General features: G+C 37.0%; 2 non-coding genes across 2 annotated transcripts; one reads left to right on the top strand and one right to left on the bottom strand.

The window, feature by feature from the left end:
* The first annotated feature begins 1,050 nt into the window (after window positions 1-1,050).
* TRNAD-GUC (transfer RNA aspartic acid (anticodon GUC)) lies at window positions 1,051-1,124 on the top strand. The gene has a single exon. It is a non-coding gene; the product is annotated as a tRNA-Asp (tRNA).
* A 3,568-nt stretch (window positions 1,125-4,692) lies between these two features.
* Window positions 4,693-4,764, bottom strand: TRNAC-GCA (transfer RNA cysteine (anticodon GCA)). The gene has a single exon. It is a non-coding gene; the product is annotated as a tRNA-Cys (tRNA).
* Between the last annotated feature and the right edge of the window lie 16,899 nt (window positions 4,765-21,663).

Raw genomic sequence — 21,663 nt, 5'->3', positions numbered from 1 at the left:
CATCATCTTTTTGAATCGATCAAAAAAAGCATTCTATCGTTTTTTAATTTTCCTGGCTTAGTATTAGTGTGAGATAAAGATAGGTTATATCCCATCTTAACGATGAGTGAGTCGATGAGTCAAAATGGAAGAAAGGTTTGACTTACCTTTTCTGTCTGTCGAACAAATCATTTCCTGAGGGGATCCCATACTTCGTTATATATATATAGGATATAGGACGGGATGGTTCATTTCATGAATTAAAATCAAAAATTCTATGGAATCGTAGAAGCAGGAAAGATTTTTCGGATCTAGTCATCCCATTATAATTATACATTACATTATATTGACAATTCCAAAAAACTGCTCATACTATGAACATAGTATGATGGCGATCGGGCAGGTATGCCCCTATCGTCTAGTGGTTCAGGACATCTCTCTTTCAAGGAGGCAGCGGGGATTCGACTTCCCCTGGGGGTAGGGTACTACGAAAGGAAGTTGATCATGGATTATCAATAAGCCCAGAATTTGTTCTTCCTGGGTCGATGCCCGAGCGGTTAATGGGGACGGACTGTAAATTCGTTGGCGATATGTCTACGCTGGTTCAAATCCAGCTCGGCCCACTAATTCGCCGATCCATGATAACCAAATTTGTCCTCCAGAAATGCCCATTATTTAGATATTTAGAATGCCCCATATATTCTAAAATTCTAAAAGTATTCTAAGGATATATGGGAATAAAATATATAGGGATAAAGGGTCCATTTTTTCTACAATACCCCTTGGTTTCTTTCCAATTTCTCACATCTTCTGATCTGTCTAAAGATCTAGATTCCCAATTTGTTGCAAAGGTAGTAAAGAAAAAAAGAGTCCTTTTTCCATTGAAAAATAGATTCTCAATATATTAGTAGGATTACCAGTAATCTGTGTCATTCTTACTCTAGTCCGTATCCATGTGGATATCAGTATATCAGTCGTGTTTCTTTTACAACACGAGAATATTTCTCGTAAATAGAAACGAAACGAATGAAAGCATAAGAATACATATATGCATGCTGTATACCTCACCCTGGGATTGTAGTTCAATCGGTCAGAGCACCGCCCTGTCAAGGCGGAAGCTGCGGGTTCGAGCCCCGTCAGTCCCGACCTCGGATCCGATGAATCCATCAATTCATCTTCCCATTTTCTGTGAGGAGGGGGCCCGGGACAGGATTGAATTTCCTGCGGGGATCCTTAATTTTTTTTTATTTTGTTTTTCGTTTCGAATTTCTCATCGGACAAAGACGGGAATTTCAATTATTTGAACTAGTACCGATTGCTGGGGGAGAGGCATACGTAGTCGTAGGTATCGCCATACTGGGGATTCCAAGAGAGACCCACTGGTTTGACTTTTTCAATTGCTTCTGATCCATGAAATGGAATAGGGTACAGAGTACCCATACGTTTCCAGGGAGTACATATACAAATTGTACTCGTTTATTCTACGATACACAATTAACTAACTTAGTAACATAGTTACTCGGGCAGCAGAGTACTATTAAACCTACTCCCTTTTGTTTTCGTGTTTTCGAGATACGATTTTGTGCAATCTCAATTAGTTAAAGTAATTAAAAACAATCTATCTATCTTATTCTTATTCAAATTGCATGCTGAATTTAGCTTTCAGTCCCAATCCAAGGAAAAAGAGGGTCCTTACTTTTAATATAAAGTAAAGGATCAAACAATGATCCGTCCCTTTTGTTTCTTTTCCACAGGGGGAATGAATCATTTTTTTTTTCTTTATTTTCTTTATCTTTATATAATATATATTTTTATTTTAGGGTTTCATCGAAGAAGGAGGAAAAATCAATAAAGAAAGAATTTGTCGGAATATTAGATCTTTTTTTTTATATCGAGACCCATCCCATACCCATACCTTTATCACATTTCTCTGCCTTCCAGGAGGATTAGATCATTACGAAAACTTCGCTTCGAGCTTAACTCCTCCCCCTTTCCATTTCACTCCTACTGTTTAGGTCTGTTACCAATGGAAGGCCGGCAACAGAACACAGGTCAGATGATACCTCGTCGGATGATTCTTATAAAGAAGATGATAGATTTTAGAAACTAAAGAATGAAAAAAAAAAAGATGAGAAATTCAATGGGATTCTTGATTAGATCAGGAATCCCATTTTTGATTCGGTATGGATAAAAGATCTTCCTATGTTATACTATTCAATTCTCGACGATGAATCGATTTAATAGATCAGATATTGTTATTCATATTCATAATATAATATTGAATATTGATCCGATTCAGTATCAACCATCAGGATGCACCCATTGAATTTACAGGAGAAATCTTTTTATTTTTATTTTTTTTTTTCTATGGGATTAGATCCCGAGTTATTGCGAAGCAAAAAAAAACGATGAGATTATGGAAGTCAATATTCTCGCATTTATTGCGACTGCGCTGTTCATTTTAGTTCCTACTGCTTTTTTACTTATCATCTACGTAAAAACAGTCAGTCAAAATGATTAGAATTAAACTTGACTTATTAGCTCTTATCAATGATTGACGAAATAAAAGGGATTCCAATTCCAAGTCTTAAATGAAATTAGAGAACTGGAATCAACAGTATAATAGATGGTGTAGTAGAAAGGTTCATATAGTTCTTTCTACCACACTATCTATTATTATATTGTAAAAATATTGTATTGCATGTATAAAGTTGTATTGTATAAATTCAAAAAATGGATGGGTTTGATATAGACTAGATACAATAATCTATCCATATAAATGAAGTAATTGATTGGGCCGTTAACAGATACCCCACGGAGTTCTATAGTCACTTCTTCGGATTTGAAAAATAAGTATAAGTAGTAAACACCACCCATTTTTCATGCTTGAGCCATGACATGAGGTGAGTCAATAAAGCATAAATAGGATTCCTAGAAGTATAAAACTTAAGTGAGCACGGATCACCCGACGCAAGATCTTATTATGCGTAGTACCCCTTTGAACAACCACTACGTCTATGGCATCTCCAGTAGAAAGTACGTATCCACGTAATAGTAGCAGTACTTCCTCTTTGAACAGTCAAGAGGGAAAAACAAATAAAAAAATAGGGGTTGGTTGCTCCTCATTGTAATATCCATAATTATGGTAAGAGCGGGTTCATCGAAATCGAATATTATATTTAGGAATAGGAAGAGTTCGGCTGGAAAAATTTCCTATCATGCGCATTCCTTTGAGTTTCGAAATACGAACAACATCAGAATCAAATCATTCAAATATTGATCGAAAGATCATTGTTCATATATTACTGGATTACCCTAGAATTTTGAAATGGATTATCTTAAAACGCTTCGCGGAACGGTCCATTAAACATAAGCACCATTGATCCAATTTGATTACTCAACTTAATTAGTAGTACCCCTAGAGTCCACTTCTTCCCCATACTACGAGTGAAAGGGAAAACGTAAAGACCACCATTAAAGCAGCCCAAGCGAGACTTACTATATCCATGTAAATTATCTCCCCGATCTCTATGAATATGAAGGAATTATTCCATTATTAATCACTAATAATAGTGGAATCAATGGTGCAGAGTCAAAATGGCATTTTGCTCTAACGCTATTGATGAACCAATCCAATGAATACAAGAGTTCCTATACTCTAATTACAAGGATCTCCGGTCGAATCGGAAAGCAGTAAGCAAAAGCAAGATATACAACTACCCTTGGAGATCTTAAAGGAATGTTACTAATGAAAGATGTAGGAATAGTAAGACCCATTGTTTGTTTTGTTAGCTTTCATAAGCATAAGAAAAAAAAATGGAATATAAATAGAATATATATATATACCATAAAGATGTAAAAGATAACTATCTTAACTATCTATCACATACCTCTATCTACCCCCCAAGTCTTACTGTCTCTGTTTCTTTCTGTGAAACAATCGGGGGACACCCATTACGTTCTTGGCAGGGTGTTACAAAAAACGGAGAAGTATTTTTCAACTTTTATTAGAAAATTAGATTCTATATTCCTATAATATAGATATAGAATAGTTAGTTATTCTATAACTATAATAGTTATAGTTAAGAGTTGATTACCCATCCAATCCAATATTGATTGGATACCTGAGTAAGTACTCAGGGATTCTCGTGAGTCTGGATACAAAATACAAACTATCCTTAGCCCTTTCCGCAACTCCCAATTTGATTCCCCACCAACCTACCCAATTTAATTCAAGACTCAGTCAGTGGGCACCACCCTAGTAAGGTAGGGTAATTAGGAAGTATTGATAGTGCTTCCTATAATCTCCCTCAGATCCTAGAATAGAAGCAAGGATTGGATTTACATTTAGGAACCGAACCCCCTTTCCTTCGGCTACCCCGATTTTAGGTATCTGACTTTCGTAGTTCTGAATCTCACAATTTCAGTTTTACTATCGATTCGATTGATAAATCAAATACAAAGAAATAGCCCGAACCAACCAGTAATCAGTCATAAATCGGTTTTTTTTCATATTGATACCCGATTTTAACCATAACCAAATGATAAAAATTCAAGTCTTTTTTTTTTATAGAACCTCTGTATTCTTAAAATACAGTATCTACAACCCTAGTCATGCTTCTGTCAGGCAAGAATTTTGTGAGTTCTATTAGCATATGTGAGTTCTATTAGCATAGAAGGATAAGGTATTCCGAAGCTTTTCTTTTGTTGATCAGGCGACACCCGGATTTGAACTGGGGAGAAAGGGATTTGCAGTCCCGCGCCTTACCACTCGGCCATGCCGCCAAAATGATCCAAAATAGACCTAACTCTTTCTTTTTTTTTTTTTTTTTGGGGGGGGGGGTTACTCAACCTTTTTTTGGTTTGAGTTGGATTTTTAAAACGGGTTTCTTTATCCCTTTCCAAAAGGGATCCCTGGGTCCAGGGTTCTCTTGATTGTATAGTGTTTCAAAACATAATATTTTTTTTTATATTGAAACAGAAAAAAGATATTTCTAGGCACAGAGTCCAAAATTCAGAGTAAATTGGAGCCATTAATTATTTCCTGTGAATTCATGAACAGTTCTTGGATTTTGATCTAACGTTTTCTTTCCTTACCTTAATAATTAAATTAATAACATAAGAAAACAAAAAAGTTGATACACGACTAATCAGTATCAATTGTTTTCAATTTCAATTATAACAACATATATGTGTATATGTAAACCCTCGAACATAAATTGTTACACGCATACCTAGTCCTATCCACCTTATCTTATAGGGAATTGTCGTGCTTGAATTTTGCATTGAATATTTTTCTATTGAATAAGTTGAATCTAAATTGGAAATTCGCATATAGCACCCCGAAAAGAGGGGATATGCAGATAACTAGATAGCTATATCTGGATATACTTATACAATGCCCTTTACGCACTTCAATCGTATTCTACTAATTCTACTAACACTAACAAGAGCTCCCTCTTCTCTGTGAATCCTTTTTTGAACAATGGTGGAATCAATGAAATAAGTTAAGTGCTAAAATAAAAACCAACTCGATACTGTTCCGGATTATTCTGTCTTTATCTCATTCATAGAGAATGGATCAAATCATGAATCTATTTCTGGTACCCAATCTTATTTCTGATACCCAATCTTATTTCTGATACCCAATCTTATCGTAATATCATAATAACAGGTAGAAATTGGATCCATTTGTATATTCTATACAAGACTCCATCAGTCTAAGCTAAGGGGCAGAATTTTGTTTCAAGGAATGTTTTATTAATCCATCTCCATTTGGATCCGTCGAAAATTATCTCTCTTTATTCCTCCGTCTATGCCAATTTCATAGGTCTATGGAATTGGATAAAATTTCATGTGATTCAGTAAAAAGAATATACATTCCATCATTGCTCGATCGATCTATATGGTTCGATAAAGACTTAACCAATAATGGGATTTTTTCAATAAATGGGAAACTTAATTAAGATGCTCCGGGATGAAAATGAGGGAATGTCTACAATACCTGGATTTAGTCAGATACAATTTGAAGGATTTTGTAGGTTCATTGATCAGGGCTTGACCGAAGAACTTCATAAGTTTCCAAAAATTGAAGATACAGATCAAGAAATAGAATTTCAATTATTTGTGGAAACATATCAATTGGTGGAACCCTTGATAAAAGAGAGAGATGCTGTGTATGAATCACTCACGTATTCTTCTGAATTATATGTACCCGCAGGATTAATTTGGAAACCCGGTAGAGATATGCAAGAGCAAACCGTATTTATTGGAAATATTCCTCTAATGAATTCCCTGGGAACCTCTATAGTAAATGGAATATACAGGATTGTGATCAATCAAATATTGCAAAGCCCCGGTATTTATTACCGTTCAGAATTGGACCATAACGGAATTGCTGTCTATACCGGCACAATAATATCAGATTGGGGAGGAAGGTCAGAATTAGAGATTGATAGAAAAGCAAGAATATGGGCCCGCGTGAGTAGGAAACAAAAAATATCTATTCTAGTTCTACTATCAGCTATGGGGTCGAATCTAAGAGAAATTCTGGATAATGCTTGCTACCCTGAAATTTTCTTGTCTTTCCTGAATGAAAAGGAAAAAAAAAAAGATCGGGTCAAGGGAAAATGCCATTTTGGAGTTTTATCAACAATTTGCGTGTGTAGGTGGGGATCCAGTATTTTCGGAGTCCTTATGTAAGGAATTACAAAAGACATTTTTTCAACAAAGATGTGAATTAGGAAGGATTGGTCGACGAAACATGAACCGGAGACTGAATCTTGATATACCTCAGAACAATACATTTTTGTTACCACGAGATATATTGGCTGCTGCGGATCATTTGATCGGAATGAAATTTGGAATGGGCACACTTGACGATATGAATCACTTGAAAAATAAACGTATTCGTTCTGTAGCAGATCTGTTACAGGATCAATTGGGTTTGGCTCTGGTTCGTTTAGAAAATGTGGTTCGAGGAACTATATGTGGAGCAATCAGGTATAAATTAATACCGACTCCTCAGAATTTGGTAACTTCAACTCCATTAACAACTACTTATGAATCCTTTTTTGGATTACACCCTTTATCTCAAGTTTTGGATCGAACGAATCCATTGACACAAATAGTTCATGGGCGAAAATTGAGTTATTTGGGTCCTGGAGGATTAACTGGTCGAACTGCTAGTTTTCGGATACGGGATATCCACCCTAGTCATTATGGACGTATTTGTCCAATTGACACGTCCGAAGGGATCAATGTTGGACTTATTGGGTCCTTAGCTATTCATGCGAGGATTGGTTATTGGGGGTCTATAGAGAGTCCATTTTATGAGATATCTGAGAGATCTAAAGAGGTACTGGTGGTTTATTTAGCACCAAGTATAGATGAATACTATATGGTAGCGACAGGAAATTCTTTGGCCTTGAACCAGGATATTCAAGAAGAACAGGTTGTTCCAGTTCGATACCGTCAAGAATTCCTGACTATTGCATGGGAACAGATTCATCTTCGAAGCATTTTTCCCTTCCAATATTTTTCTATTGGAGCTTCCCTCATTCCTTTTATTGAGCATAATGATGCGAATCGGGCTTTAATGAGTTCTAATATGCAGCGCCAAGCAGTTCCGCTTTCTCGGTCCGAGAAGTGTATTGTTGGAACTGGGTTGGAACGCCAAGCGGCTCTAGATTCGGGGGTTTCTGCTATAGCCGAATGCGAGGGAAAGATTATTTATACCGATACTGACAAGATCATTTTATCAGGTAATGGAGACACTATAAGCATTCCATTAGTTATGTATCAACGTTCCAACAAAAACACTTGTATGCATCAAAAACCTCAGGCTACGCGGGGTAAATGCATTAAAAAGGGACAAATTTTAGCGGGTGGTGCGGCTACTGTTGGCGGTGAACTCGCTTTGGGAAAAAATGTATTAGTAGCTTATATGCCATGGGAAGGCTACAATTTTGAAGACGCGGTACTCATTAGTGAGCGTTTGGTATATGCCGATATTTATACTTCTTTTCACATCCGGAAATATGAAATTCAGACTCATGTGACAAGCCAAGGTCCTGAAAGAATCACTAGGGAAATACCCCATTTGGAAGCTCATTTACTCCGCAATTTAGACAGAAACGGAATTGTGATGCTGGGATCTTGGGTAGAAACAGGTGATATTTTAGTAGGTAAATTAACGCCTCAGGCGGCGAAAGAATCATCGTATGCTCCAGAAGATAGATTATTACGAGCCATACTTGGCATTCAGGTATCCACTGCAAAGGAAACTTGTCTAAAATTACCTATAGGGGGAAGGGGCCGGGTTATTGATGTGAGATGGATCCAGAAAAAAAAAAAGTCCAGTTATAATCCAGAAATTATTCGTGTATATATTTCACAGAAACGTGAAATCAAAGTAGGTGATAAAGTAGCTGGAAGGCATGGGAATAAAGGTATCATTTCGAAAATTTTGCCTAGACAAGATATGCCTTATTTGCAAGATGGAACACCAGTGGATATGGTCTTCAACCCATTAGGAGTACCTTCGCGAATGAATGTGGGACAGATATTTGAATGCTCTCTCGGGTTAGCGGGGAACTTGCTGGACAGACATTATAGAATAGCACCCTTTGATGAAAGATATGAGCAAGAAGCTTCGAGAAAATTAGTGTTTTCTGAATTATATGAAGCCAGAAAGCAAACAGCAAATCCATGGGTCTTTGAACCCGAGTATCCAGGAAAAAGCAGAATATTTGATGGAAGAACAGGAGATCCTTTTGAACAACCTGTTATAATAGGAAAACCCTATATCCTGAAATTAATTCATCAAGTTGATGATAAAATCCATGGGCGCTCCAGTGGACATTATGCACTTGTTACACAACAACCCCTTAGAGGGAGGGCCAAGCAAGGGGGACAACGAGTAGGAGAAATGGAAGTTTGGGCTCTAGAGGGATTTGGTGTTGCGCATATTTTACAAGAGATGCTTACTTATAAATCCGATCATATTAGAGCTCGCCAGGAAGTACTTGGTACTATGATTATTGGAGGAACAATACCTAACCCGGAGGATGCTCCCGAATCTTTTCGATTACTCGTTCGAGAACTACGGTCTTTGGCTCTGGAACTGAATCATTTCCTTGTATCTGAGAAGAACTTCCAGATTCATAGGAAGGAAGCTTGATCGGAATGAATCCGAATTTTTCTTCTATGATCGATCGGTATAAACATCAACAACTTCGAATTGGATCGGTTTCTCCCCAACAAATAAGTACGTGGGCCACCAAAATCCTACCTAATGGAGAAATAGTTGGAGAGGTGACAAAACCCTATACTTTTCATTACAAAACCAATAAACCGGAAAAAGATGGATTGTTTTGTGAAAGAATCTTTGGACCTATTAAAAGTGGAATTTGTGCTTGTGGAAATTATCGAGTGATCGGAGATGAAAAAGAAGACCCAAAATTTTGTGAACAATGCGGAGTCGAATTTGTTGATTCTCAGGTACGAAGATATCAAATGGGATACATCAAACTGGCATGCCCAGTGACTCATGTGTGGTATTTGAAACGTCTTCCCAGTTATATCGCGAATTTTTTAGATAAACCCCTTAAGGAATTAGAAGGCCTAGTATACTGCGATGTGTGATTTGATCGAAATCTTGATTTTACAGATTCGGAATGAGAAACTGTCACCCCATTCAATCCGATTGGGATGCCCCCGACTCTGACATGTCTCTTTGGAGGAGGAACATGAAGCTCAGAATTATGGGTGTATTAAATACTTCCAAATAGAAAAGGGAATTGATCCATGGTCGATTCCATAATAGATAAATCGGAATTGCTAGTTATACCTCGTGAAAAAAAAAACTTCTTTCGTGGAATTAGCCATTCCATTTGTTTTCGAAAGAGATTCCATTCAAGTAAACAAATATGGCATGGTTACAGGAGTTTATCCATCGCATATATGCTTCAAAGGATATCATAGCATAACCATCGAGGTGAAGTAGGGACCTAAAAGATCGAATGAAACGATGCATAGACAAGTAAATCCCTTATGAGATGAGTGAGTTCGAAGATATTCGAATTTTTATTTGAATTATTAAAATAAAAGGAATTTCTCATTCGAAGGGAAGTAGACTACTCAAAAATTTCTCATTTCCTTTCTGTCGTAATTGAATTGAATAACTAATTCATAAAGTAAAAGTAAGAATGAATAATGAGATATTGGTTGGTCCTCGCTGTGAACTTGAGTAAGGAGTAAATCTTTATGGGGCTTTCTAGAACAAAATGGGAATTGGAAAAAAAGAACCCCTTTCTTTATTTGATGTAACTACTTGAGCCGGATGAGAGGAAACCTTCACGTCCGATTTTTAAGGGGGGAATTCATAGGAACCTATCCCAATTTTTCTTTTGCTAGGCCCGTTGCTAAAAAACCCACTTTCTTACGATTACGAGGTTCATTCGAATATGAAATCCAATCCTGGAAATACAGCATCCCACTTTTTTTTACTACCCAAGGCTTCGATACATTTCGAAATCGAGAAATCTCTACTGGAGCGAGTGCTATCAGAGAACAATTAGCCGATCTGGATTTGCGAATTATTACAGATCATTCATTGGCAGAATGGAAGGAATTAGGGGAAGAGGGTTCCACCGGGAATGAATGGGAAGATAGAAAAATTGGAAGAAGAAAGGATTTTTTGGTTAGACGCATAGAATTAGCTAAGCATTTTATCCGAACAAACGTGGAACCAGAGTGGATGGTTTTGTGCTTATTACCAGTTCTTCCTCCCGAGTTGAGACCCATTATTCAGATAGATGGGGGTAAACTAATGAGCTCGGATATTAATGAACTCTATCGAAGAGTTATCTATCGGAACAATACTCTTACTGATCCATTAACAACAAGTAGATCCACACCAGGGGAATTAGTAATGTGTCAGGAGAAATTGGTACAAGAAGCCGTGGATACACTTCTTGATAATGGGATCCGCGGACAACCAATGAGGGACGGTCATAATAAAGTTTACAAATCGTTTTCAGATGTAATTGAAGGCAAAGAGGGGAGATTTCGCGAGACTTTACTTGGTAAACGAGTCGATTATTCGGGTCGTTCCGTCATTGTTGTGGGCCCTTCGCTTTCATTACATCGGTGTGGATTGCCTCGAGAAATAGCAATAGAGCTTTTCCAGACATTTTTAATTCGTGGTTTAATCAGACAACATCTTGCTTCCAACATAGGGATTGCTAAAAGTAAAATTAGGGAAAAAGAACCAATTGTATGGGAAATACTTCAAGAAGTTATGCAGGGGCATCCCGTATTGCTGAATAGAGCACCCACCCTGCATAGATTAGGCATACAGGCGTTCCAGCCTATTTTAGTGGAAGGACGTGCTATTTGTTTACATCCATTAGTTCGTAAGGGATTCAATGCAGACTTTGATGGGGATCAAATGGCTGTTCATGTACCTTTATCTTTGGAAGCTCAAGCGGAGGCTCATTTACTTATGTTTTCTCATATGAATCTCTTGTCTCCAGCTATTGGGGATCCCATTTCCATACCAACGCAAGATATGCTTATGGGACTCTATATATTAACAATCGGGAATCGTCGAGGTATTTGTGCAAATAGGTATAATCCATGGAATCGCGGACACTATAAAAATAAAATAGTTGGCGATAATAACTATAAGTATACGAAAGGGAAAGAACCTTATTTTTGTAGTTCCTATGATGCACTTGGAGCTTATCGTCAGAAACGAATCAATTTAGATAGCCCTTTGTGGCTCCGGTGGCGACTAGATCAACGTGTCATTGCCTCAAGAGAACTTCCTAGAGAAGTTCAATATGAATCCTCGGGAACCTATCATGAGATTTATGGACACTATTTAATAGTGAAAAGTGTCAAAAAAGAAATCCTTTGTATATACATTCGAACCACAGTTGGTCATATTTCTTTTTATAGAGAAATAGAAGAAGCCATACAAGGGTTTTGCCGGGCCTACTCATACGGTGCCTAAGCTAAGTAATTATGTGATATCCGGGCGAGCCTCCCTGGTTCAACCGGTATCCTAATTCCTTAATTTCTACGTGAATCAAGATCGAGGAAAGGAAGTCTTCGAATCACTGACTCAACCCCATTGGCGAATCCCACTCAGCGGAATACGGAGGTACTTATGGCGGAACGGCCCGATCTGGTCTTTCACAATAAAGTGATAGATGGAACTGTCATGAAACGACTTATTAGCAGATTAATAGATCACTTCGGGATGGCATATACATCACATATACTGGATCAAGTAAAGACTCTGGGTTTCCGGCAAGCCACCGCTACATCCATTTCATTAGGAATTGATGATCTTTTAACAATACCTTCTAAAGGATGGCTAGTCCAAGATGCTGAACAACAAAGTTTTATTTTAGAAAAGCACCATCATTATGGGAATGTACACGCGGTAGAAAAATTACGTCAATCCATTGAGATATGGTATGCTACAAGTGAATATTTGAGACAGGAAATGCATCTTAATTTTAGGATGACTGATCCTTCTAATCCAGTCCATATAATGTCCTTTTCGGGAGCTAGAGGAAATGCATCTCAGGTACACCAATTAGTAGGTATGAGGGGATTAATGTCGGATCCCCAAGGACAAATGATTGATTTACCCATTCAAAGCAATTTACGCGAAGGACTTTCTTTAACGGAATATATCATTTCCTGCTATGGGGCCCGCAAAGGAGTTGTGGATACTGCTGTACGAACATCAGATGCTGGATACCTCACGCGTAGACTTGTTGAAGTAGTTCAACACATTGTTGTACGTAGAACGGATTGTGGCACTATCCGAGGTATTTCCGTGAGTCCCCGAAATGGGATGACGGAAAAAATTATGATCCAAACATTAATTGGTCGTGTATTAGCAGACGATATATATATGGGTCTACGGTGTATCGCCGCTCGAAATCAAGATATCGGGATTGGACTTGTCAATCGCTTCATAACTTTTCAGGCACAACCAATATATATTCGAACTCCCTTCACTTGCCGTAGTACATCTTGGATCTGTCGATTATGTTATGGTCGAAGTCCCACTCATGGTGACCTGGTTGAATTAGGGGAAGCAGTGGGTATCATTGCGGGTCAATCAATTGGTGAACCCGGGACTCAACTAACATTAAGAACTTTTCATACTGGTGGAGTATTCACAGGTGGTACTGCAGAACAGGTACGAGCTCCTTTTAATGGAAAAATTAAATTAAATGAGGATTTGGTTCATCCAACACGTACACGTCATGGGCATCCTGCTTTTCTATGTTATATAGACCTGTATGTCACTATTGAGAGTCAAGGCATTATTCATAGTGTGAATATTCCACCAAAAAGTTTTCTTTTAGTTCAAAATGGTCAATATGTGGAATCAGAACAAGTGATCGCCGAGATTCGCGCTGGAACATCCACTTTGAATTTTAAAGAAAGAGTTCGAAAACATATTTATTCTGATTCAGAGGGAGAAATCCACTGGAGTACCGACGTGTACCATGCACCTGAATATACATATGGTAATGTTCATCTCTTACCAAAAACAAGCCATTTATGGATATTATCGGGGGATCCGTGCAGATCTAATATAGTGCCTTTTTCCCCCCACAGGGATCAAGATCAAATGAATGTTCATTCTCTTCCTGTCGAACAGAGATATATTTCTGGCCTCTCAGTGACTAATGATCGAGTGAGACACAAATTGTTTAGTTCGGGTCCTTTCGGTAAAAAAGTAGATAGGGGTTTTGATTATTCAAGACCAGATCGAATCATATCCAATGGTCATTGGAATTTCATATACCCTGCCATTCTCTACGAGAATTCTGATTTATTGGGGAAGAGGCGAAGAAATAGATTCATACTCCCATTCCAATATGATCAAGAACGAGAGAAAGAACTAATGTCCTGTTCTGGTATCTCGATTGAAATACTCATAACTGGTATTTTACGTAAAAATAGTATTCTTGCTTATTTCGACGATCCCCAATACAGAAGAAGCAATTCAGGAATTACTAAATATGGTACCATAGAGGTGGATTTCATCCTAAAAAAAGAAGATTTGATTGAATATCGAGGAGCAAAAGAATTTAGGCCGAAATACCAAATGAAAGTAGATCGCTTTTTTTTCATTCCCGAAGAAGTGCATATTTTACCCGGATCTTCGTCCATAATGGTACGGAACAATAGTCTCATTGGAGTAGGTACACGAATAGCTTTAAATACAAGAAGCCGAGTAGGTGGATTGGTCCGAGTGGAGAGGAAAAAGAAAAAGATTGAACTGAAAATATTTTCAGGAGATATCCATTTTCCCGGAGAGAAACAGATAAAATCTCTCGGCATAGCGGCATCTTGGTACCACCAGAAACGGGAGAAAAAAATTCTAAGGACTCAAAAAAATTGAAAAATTGGATCTATGTCCAACGGATTACACCCATCAAGAAAAAGTATTTTGTTTCGGTTCGGCCTGTAGTCACATATGAAATAGCCGATGGCATAAATTTAGCAACGCTTTTCCCCCAGGATCCGTTGCAGGAAAGAGATAATGTGCAACTCCGAGTTGTCAATTATATCCTTTATGGAAACGGCAAACCCATTCGAGGAATCTCTCACACAAATATTCAATTAGTTCGAACTTGTTTAGTATTGAATTGGGACCAAGGACGAAATGGTTCTATAGAAGAAGTCCATGCTTCCCTTGTTGAAGTAAGGACAAATGATCTGATTCGAAATTTCATAAGAATTGACTTAGTTAAGTCCCCTATTTCGTATACCGAAAAAAGGAATGATAGGGGAGGTTCGGGATTGAATCTCGATAATGGATCAGATCGCACCAATATTAATCCTTTTTACCCCAAGGCGAAGATTCAATCACTTACCCAACATCAAGGGACTATTCATATGTTGCTGAATAAAAATAAGCAATGCCAATCTTTTCTAATTTTGTCATCATCTAATTGTTCTCGAATTGGTCCATTCAATGGTTCCAAATCTCTCAGTGTGAGAAAAAAATCAATTAAAGAAGATTCCACGATTGCTATTAGCAATTTGTTAGGTCCCCTGGGTACTGTATCTAAAATTGCGAATTTTTATTCATCTTACTGCTTAATAACTTATAATCAGATCTTCTTAAATAAATATTTGCGACTTGAGAATTTAAAACAGCCTTTCAGAGCTATTCAATATTATTTAATAGATGAAAATGGGGGAATTTACAATCGCGATCCATGTAGTAACATCATTTTGAATCCATTCGATTTAAATTGGTGCTTTCTCCATCACAATTATTGTGAGAAGACATCCACAACAATTAGCCTTGGGCAGTTTATTTGTGAAAATGTATGTATATCAAAATATGGACCGCGCATAAAATCTGGTCAAGTTATAATTGTTCATGTTGACTCCTTAGTAATAAGATCGGCTAAGCCTCATTTGGCCACTCCGGGAGCAACCGTTCATGGCCATTATGGAGAAATTCTTTATGAAGGAGATACATTAGTTACATTTATATATGAAAAATCGAGATCGGGTGATATAACGCAGGGTCTTCCAAAAGTGGAACAGGTGTTAGAAGTGCGTTCAATTCATTCAATATCGATGAACTTGGAGAAGAGGGTTGAAGGTTGGAACGCACATATAACAAAAATTCTTGGAAATCCTTGGGGATTTTTAATTGGAGCTGAGCTAACCATAGCGCAAAGTCGTATTTCTTTGGTTAATAAGATCCAAAAGGTTTATCGATCCCAGGGGGTGCAGATCCATAATAGGCATATAGAGATTATTGTACGTCAAATAACATCAAAAGTGTTAGTTTCAGAAGATGGAATGTCTAATGTTTTTTCACCCGGAGAACTAATCGGATTGTTGCGAGCGGAACGCACAGGGCGCGCTTTAGAAGAAGCAATCTGTTACCGAGCCATTTTATTGGGAATAACGAAGGCATCTCTGAATACTCAAAGTTTCATATCTGAAGCGAGTTTTCAAGAAACCGCCCGAGTTTTGGCAAAAGCCGCTCTACGAGGTCGTATTGATTGGTTGAAAGGCCTGAAAGAGAATGTTGTTCTGGGGGGTATGATACCTGTTGGTACCGCATTTAAAGGATTAGTGCATCGTTCTAGGCAACACAACAACATTCCTTTGGAAATAAAAAAGAAGAATCTATTCGAGGGGAAAATAAGAGATATTTTTTTCCACCACAGAGAATTATTGGGTTTTTGCATACAAAAGACTTTCCATGATACAGCAGAACAATCATTTACAGGATTTAATGATTCCTAATAAGAGCATATTCATTCTTTTCTTTTAACTTTGAACTATATATCTATATATATATGGTATGTATGGTCCAGTCATTTGATTTGTTAATGTTAATAAAGATAATAACGAATAGAAAGTAATTAATGACTTGGACCGTGTATCAACGGCCAATCCCTGGCAGAAGGTTCCGTCGGAACAATTATTTATTTCAAGGTACCTTGTTTCTTAACAAAAAAAAAGGGAAAGTGTGGGGTGAAATGACAAGAAGATACTGGAACATCAATTTAGAAGAGATGATGGAAGCGGGAGTGCATTTTGGTCATGGTACTAGGAAATGGAATCCTAGAATGTCACCTTACATCTCCGCAAAGCGTAAAGGTATTCATATTACAAATCTTACTAGAACGGCTCGTTTTTTGTCAGCAGCTTGTGATTTAGTTTTTGATGCAGCAAGTAGGGGAAAGCACTTTTTAATAGTTGGTACCAAAAGTCAAGCTGCGGATTCAGTAGCAGCAGCTGCAATAAGGGTTCGGTGTCATTATGTTAATAAAAAATGGCTCGGGGGTATGTTAACAAATTGGTCTACTACAGAAACGAGACTTCATAAATTCAGGGACTTGAGAGCGGAGGCGGGGAAACTCAAACGTCTCCCGAAAAGAGACGCAGCAATGTTGAAGAGACAATTATCTCACTTGCAAACATATCTGGGTGGGATCAAATATATGACGGAGTTACCCGAGATTGTAATCATCGTTGATCAGCAAGAAGAATATACGGCTCTTCGAGAATGTCTCACTTTGGGTATTCCGACGATTTGTTTAATCGATACAAATTGTGACCCGGATCTCGCAGATATTTCGATTCCAGCCAACGATGACGCTATAGCTTCAATCCGATTGATTCTTAACAAATTAGTATCCGCAATTTGTGAGGGTCGTTCTAGCTATATAAGAAATCATTGATTAATAATAAGATTAAGATAAGTCAATAACTTTTTGAACTCTATAGATTGATTGAATCGGTTACCATTCCTGAATCTCAAAAAAGAGATAAAAATGGATGGGGATATTCTGTGATTCCTTGGCACCTGAAATATGCGATTAAAGTCAAAGTGGGCGAGTCGAGAAAGAGATGGTTGAATCAAAATAATTAAAATTCCTTTTTTAGTTCTATTTCTGTCAGAGGGTAATATGAATTTTATACTATGTTCCATAAGCACACTAAGGGATATATACGATATATCTGGTGTGGAAGTGGGCCAACATTTATATTGGCAAATAGGGGGTTTCCAAGTCCACGCCCAAGTACTTATTACTTCTTGGGTCGTAATTGCTATCTTATTAGGTTCAGCCGCTATAGCTGTTCGGAATCCACAAACCGTTCCAACCGACGGTCAGAATTTTTTCGAATATGTCCTTGAATTCATTCGAGACCTGAGCAAAACTCAGATTGGAGAAGATTATGGCCCCTGGGTTCCTTTTATTGGAACTATGTTTCTATTTATTTTTGTTTCTAACTGGTCGGGTGCTCTTTTACCTTGGAAAATCATACAGTTACCTCATGGAGAGTTAGCAGCACCTACGAATGATATAAATACTACTGTTGCTTTAGCTTTACCCACATCAGTGGCATATTTCTATGCAGGTCTTACCAAAAAAGGGTTGGGTTATTTCGGTAAATACATTCAACCAACTCCAATACTTTTACCAATTAACATCCTAGAAGATTTCACAAAACCTTTATCACTTAGTTTTCGACTTTTCGGGAATATATTGGCTGATGAATTAGTAGTTGTTGTTCTTGTTTCTTTAGTACCTTCAGTAGTTCCTATACCTGTCATGTTCCTTGGATTATTCACAAGCGGGATTCAAGCTCTTATTTTTGCAACCTTAGCCGCGGCTTATATAGGTGAATCCATGGAGGGTCATCATTGACTAGCTTTCGAAAAAAAAAAGCTTATCCCAACTCTCGAGTGTCTCAAGATAATCTACTGGGGGAACACAATATATCCAAACGAGACATGTATGGTCTAGAGTAGGAACAAAAAAGATGTACGATATTTGGGAATTGTAAAAAAAAAAAGGAAAGAGATCTAAAAGATCTTTTTCCTAAGATTGACTTTATGGTCCATTTATGTTATGTCTCTCTAATCAATATTCTATGATATGATCATATTTGTTCAGTCAATTACTCTATTTTTTTTTTCATAATTTGACTAAGAATTGTTATCTTATCTGTCTCCGACATGCGCCTAAAACAAAAAGAGTATGTTCTATAGAAAGAATAATTCCATTCTTATTTGATTTGATTCAATTTGATTCAACGATTGATCAAAGTTGTCATTAATTGCAATCAAATCTTTATACGTAATGATTCGGGCTGACGATCCCATCCATTTATATTCATGCAGGGGTCGCGATAATGATAAGTAAAAGGAAGAGAAGAGTTTACAAGCAAATAAGATTCATAAAAAAGTCGATTAGGGGGTCGTGCTGAGCTAGGTATGGATATATATGTGTAGTGTAATGGCTATAAGCCAATTCCTGTGTATGTTTCGAAGCATGATTCTATTCTTCGACTAGAATCCGATTCAACAGCATAAAGAATGGTTTACGTTATGCAAGAAACACATGTATATGTGATATTAGATATTCATTAATTATCCATATATGGACTATACATACAAATAAAATAATAGAAATATATATTCTATTCTATTTTTTATTTATTATATTATTATTATTTTTTATTTTATATTATAATATTATTTTATATTTTGTATATAATATATTATTATTATTTATATTATATATATATTATATATAATATATATATATTTATTCTTTCCTACTACTGAATTTGAATTCAATAGGAGTTCTTCCGTTTTATTTTATCTGTGACTGGGGATTGAATGAATAAACAATAAACAGATGAAGTCAAGCATATAGAGGAGAACAGAACGTGCCAAGAATAAAAAGAGTGGCTTAGACCAAAGAAATGGAATAACTAGAACCTTTTGGATTTACAAAGACTACACGGTAGAAATTATAAAGGAGATATTGAAGTCGTTCTGCTGATTCAGGGATATCATTACCTCAATTCACTTTTGAGTTCTTAGTTACTTCGGGCGGATGGGTCTTAATGATGAAATAATAAGTAATAATTCATTGGTTGATTGTATCATTAACCATTTCTTTATTTTGGTGTGAGGAGCTTACCATGAATCCACTGATTTCTGCCGCTTCTGTTATTGCTGCTGGGTTGGCCGTAGGGCTTGCTTCTATTGGACCTGGGGTTGGCCAAGGTACTGCTGCGGGCCAAGCCGTAGAAGGTATCGCGAGACAACCAGAAGCAGAGGGTAAAATACGAGGTACTTTATTGCTTAGTCTGGCTTTCATGGAAGCTTTAACAATTTATGGGCTAGTCGTGGCATTAGCGCTTTTATTTGCGAATCCTTTTGTTTAATCCCATAAATATGAAAAATACGTCCTAATTTTCTTATTTTATTTTTTTGCTGTGTACCCGTCTCTTGCTTCTTAGAATTAGATCAACACTTCACCCCTATCATCTAATCACTTGTTGGTCTAATCACTTGTTCGTTGAAACAATACCCCGGGGAAGGACTAATTTGAGGATGAGGAATTAGCGAATCCACTCGCTTTCTTCCTTCCCGCCTTTAATGGAAGGGGAACCCCCCCCCCTTTTTTTTTTATTAGTTTGACTTTTATTTTATTAGATTAGGATGGAGCAAACATGAGGCCTGGGGTCTAGGGCTAATAAGTGTCTTATTGAGAACTTCTATAATCCATAATATAAATATAATAAATAATAAAAAAAAATTAGAATAGATTCAATTTCTTTATTTTTATTTTAAATAAGGAAATTAAGAAAAAAAAAAAGAGATCAATCAAACAAAACAGAGGGGATCAGGTGATACAAAAAGAACTCTGTTCGATTTTCTTAGTCCTATCTACAAGAGGAGATCATATGAAAAATGTAACCGATTCTTTCGTTTACTTGGGTCATTGGCCATCCGCCGGGAGTTTAGGGTTTAATACCAATATTTTAGCAACAAATCCAATAAATCTAAGTGTAGTGCTTGGTGTATTGATCTTTTTTGGAAAGGGAGTGTGTGCGAGTTGTTTATTTCAAGAATAGGCTGGATCCAACCAGCTGCATTTTTTTTTTTTTTTTTATTTAATTAAATAAGAAAGAAAGGTGCACGATCTCGACGAATTACTTCTGAATAAATTAAGAAATCATATGTAAGAACCATAGCATTTCGTGATTCATTGGTAAACCTTTGATTCTCTATTAGCCAATAATGAATGTGGGCCCATTAACATGGTTAAAGGTAAACCCTTTGAAGTCGAGGCACAAGAAGGTACTCTTTCTACCACTATGCTAGTAGGAGATAAGGAGATAGTTTAAAAATTTATATTAATATAATAGTTGGCAATTTATCTGATATAGAACACTCATATCGATAAAAAAATTTGAACCGTTTACTGGAAAACGGGTTTCTCGCACTTTTTATCCAATACCGAATTGACGACCTATGTATAAAATATAAAAGAAGATCAATTTTTTGGATTTGACGAAAAAAAAAAAAATAAAAAATTAATAAAAAATTTAAAATAACTAAAAAAGAAACAACTTTGCTGGCAATTACAGATTTTTTGTCTGGTCGAGTCGGAAGAGCCCTCCTAATATTCTGGTTTTGTATTAGTTTCGATGTCTTGGAATGGAATACGAACAGAGCAGAGAGGGTAAGCTCATCAATTAAAAGATATGGGGGTGCCCCCTAAATAACTGAGCGTGAGAGCCAAATGAATCGAAAGATTCATGTTTGGTTCGGGAAGAGATCATGGAAGTTTAGTTGTGAAATAAATGAGAAGGTAATCTACTTTCATTAAGTGATTTATTAGATAATCGAAAACAGAGGATCTTGAGTGCTATTCGAAATTCAGAAGAACTACGTGGAGGAGCCATTGAGCAGCTCGAAAAAGCCCGAGCTCGCTTACGTAAAGTAGAAACGGAGGCGGATGAGTTTCGGGTGAATGGATACTCTGAGATAGAACGAGAAAAATCGAATTTGATTAATGCCACATATGAGACTTTGGAACGATTAGAAAGTTACAAAAATGAAACCATTCATTTTGAACAACAAAGAGCAATTAATCAGGTCCGACAACGCGTTTTTGAGCAAGCCTTACAAGGAGCTCTAGGAACTTTGAATAGTTGTTTGAACAGCGAGTTACATCTACGAACTATCAGTGCTAATATTGGCATGCTCGGAGCCATGAAAGAAATAACAGATTAGACCTTCTACCACGAGGCATTATTTTTTTTTTTCTCCCTTTGCTTCCGAAAAAGAATTAAGAGGCACTA

Source organism: Aristolochia californica, unplaced genomic scaffold, assembly GCF_029961685.1.
Source record: "Aristolochia californica isolate CCGP_79_NKW_82.1479 unplaced genomic scaffold, dmAriCali1.0.hap1 SCAF_399, whole genome shotgun sequence".
Lineage (NCBI taxonomy): Eukaryota > Viridiplantae > Streptophyta > Magnoliopsida > Piperales > Aristolochiaceae > Aristolochia > Aristolochia californica.
This window is presented reverse-complemented; position numbering and strand designations above follow the sequence as displayed.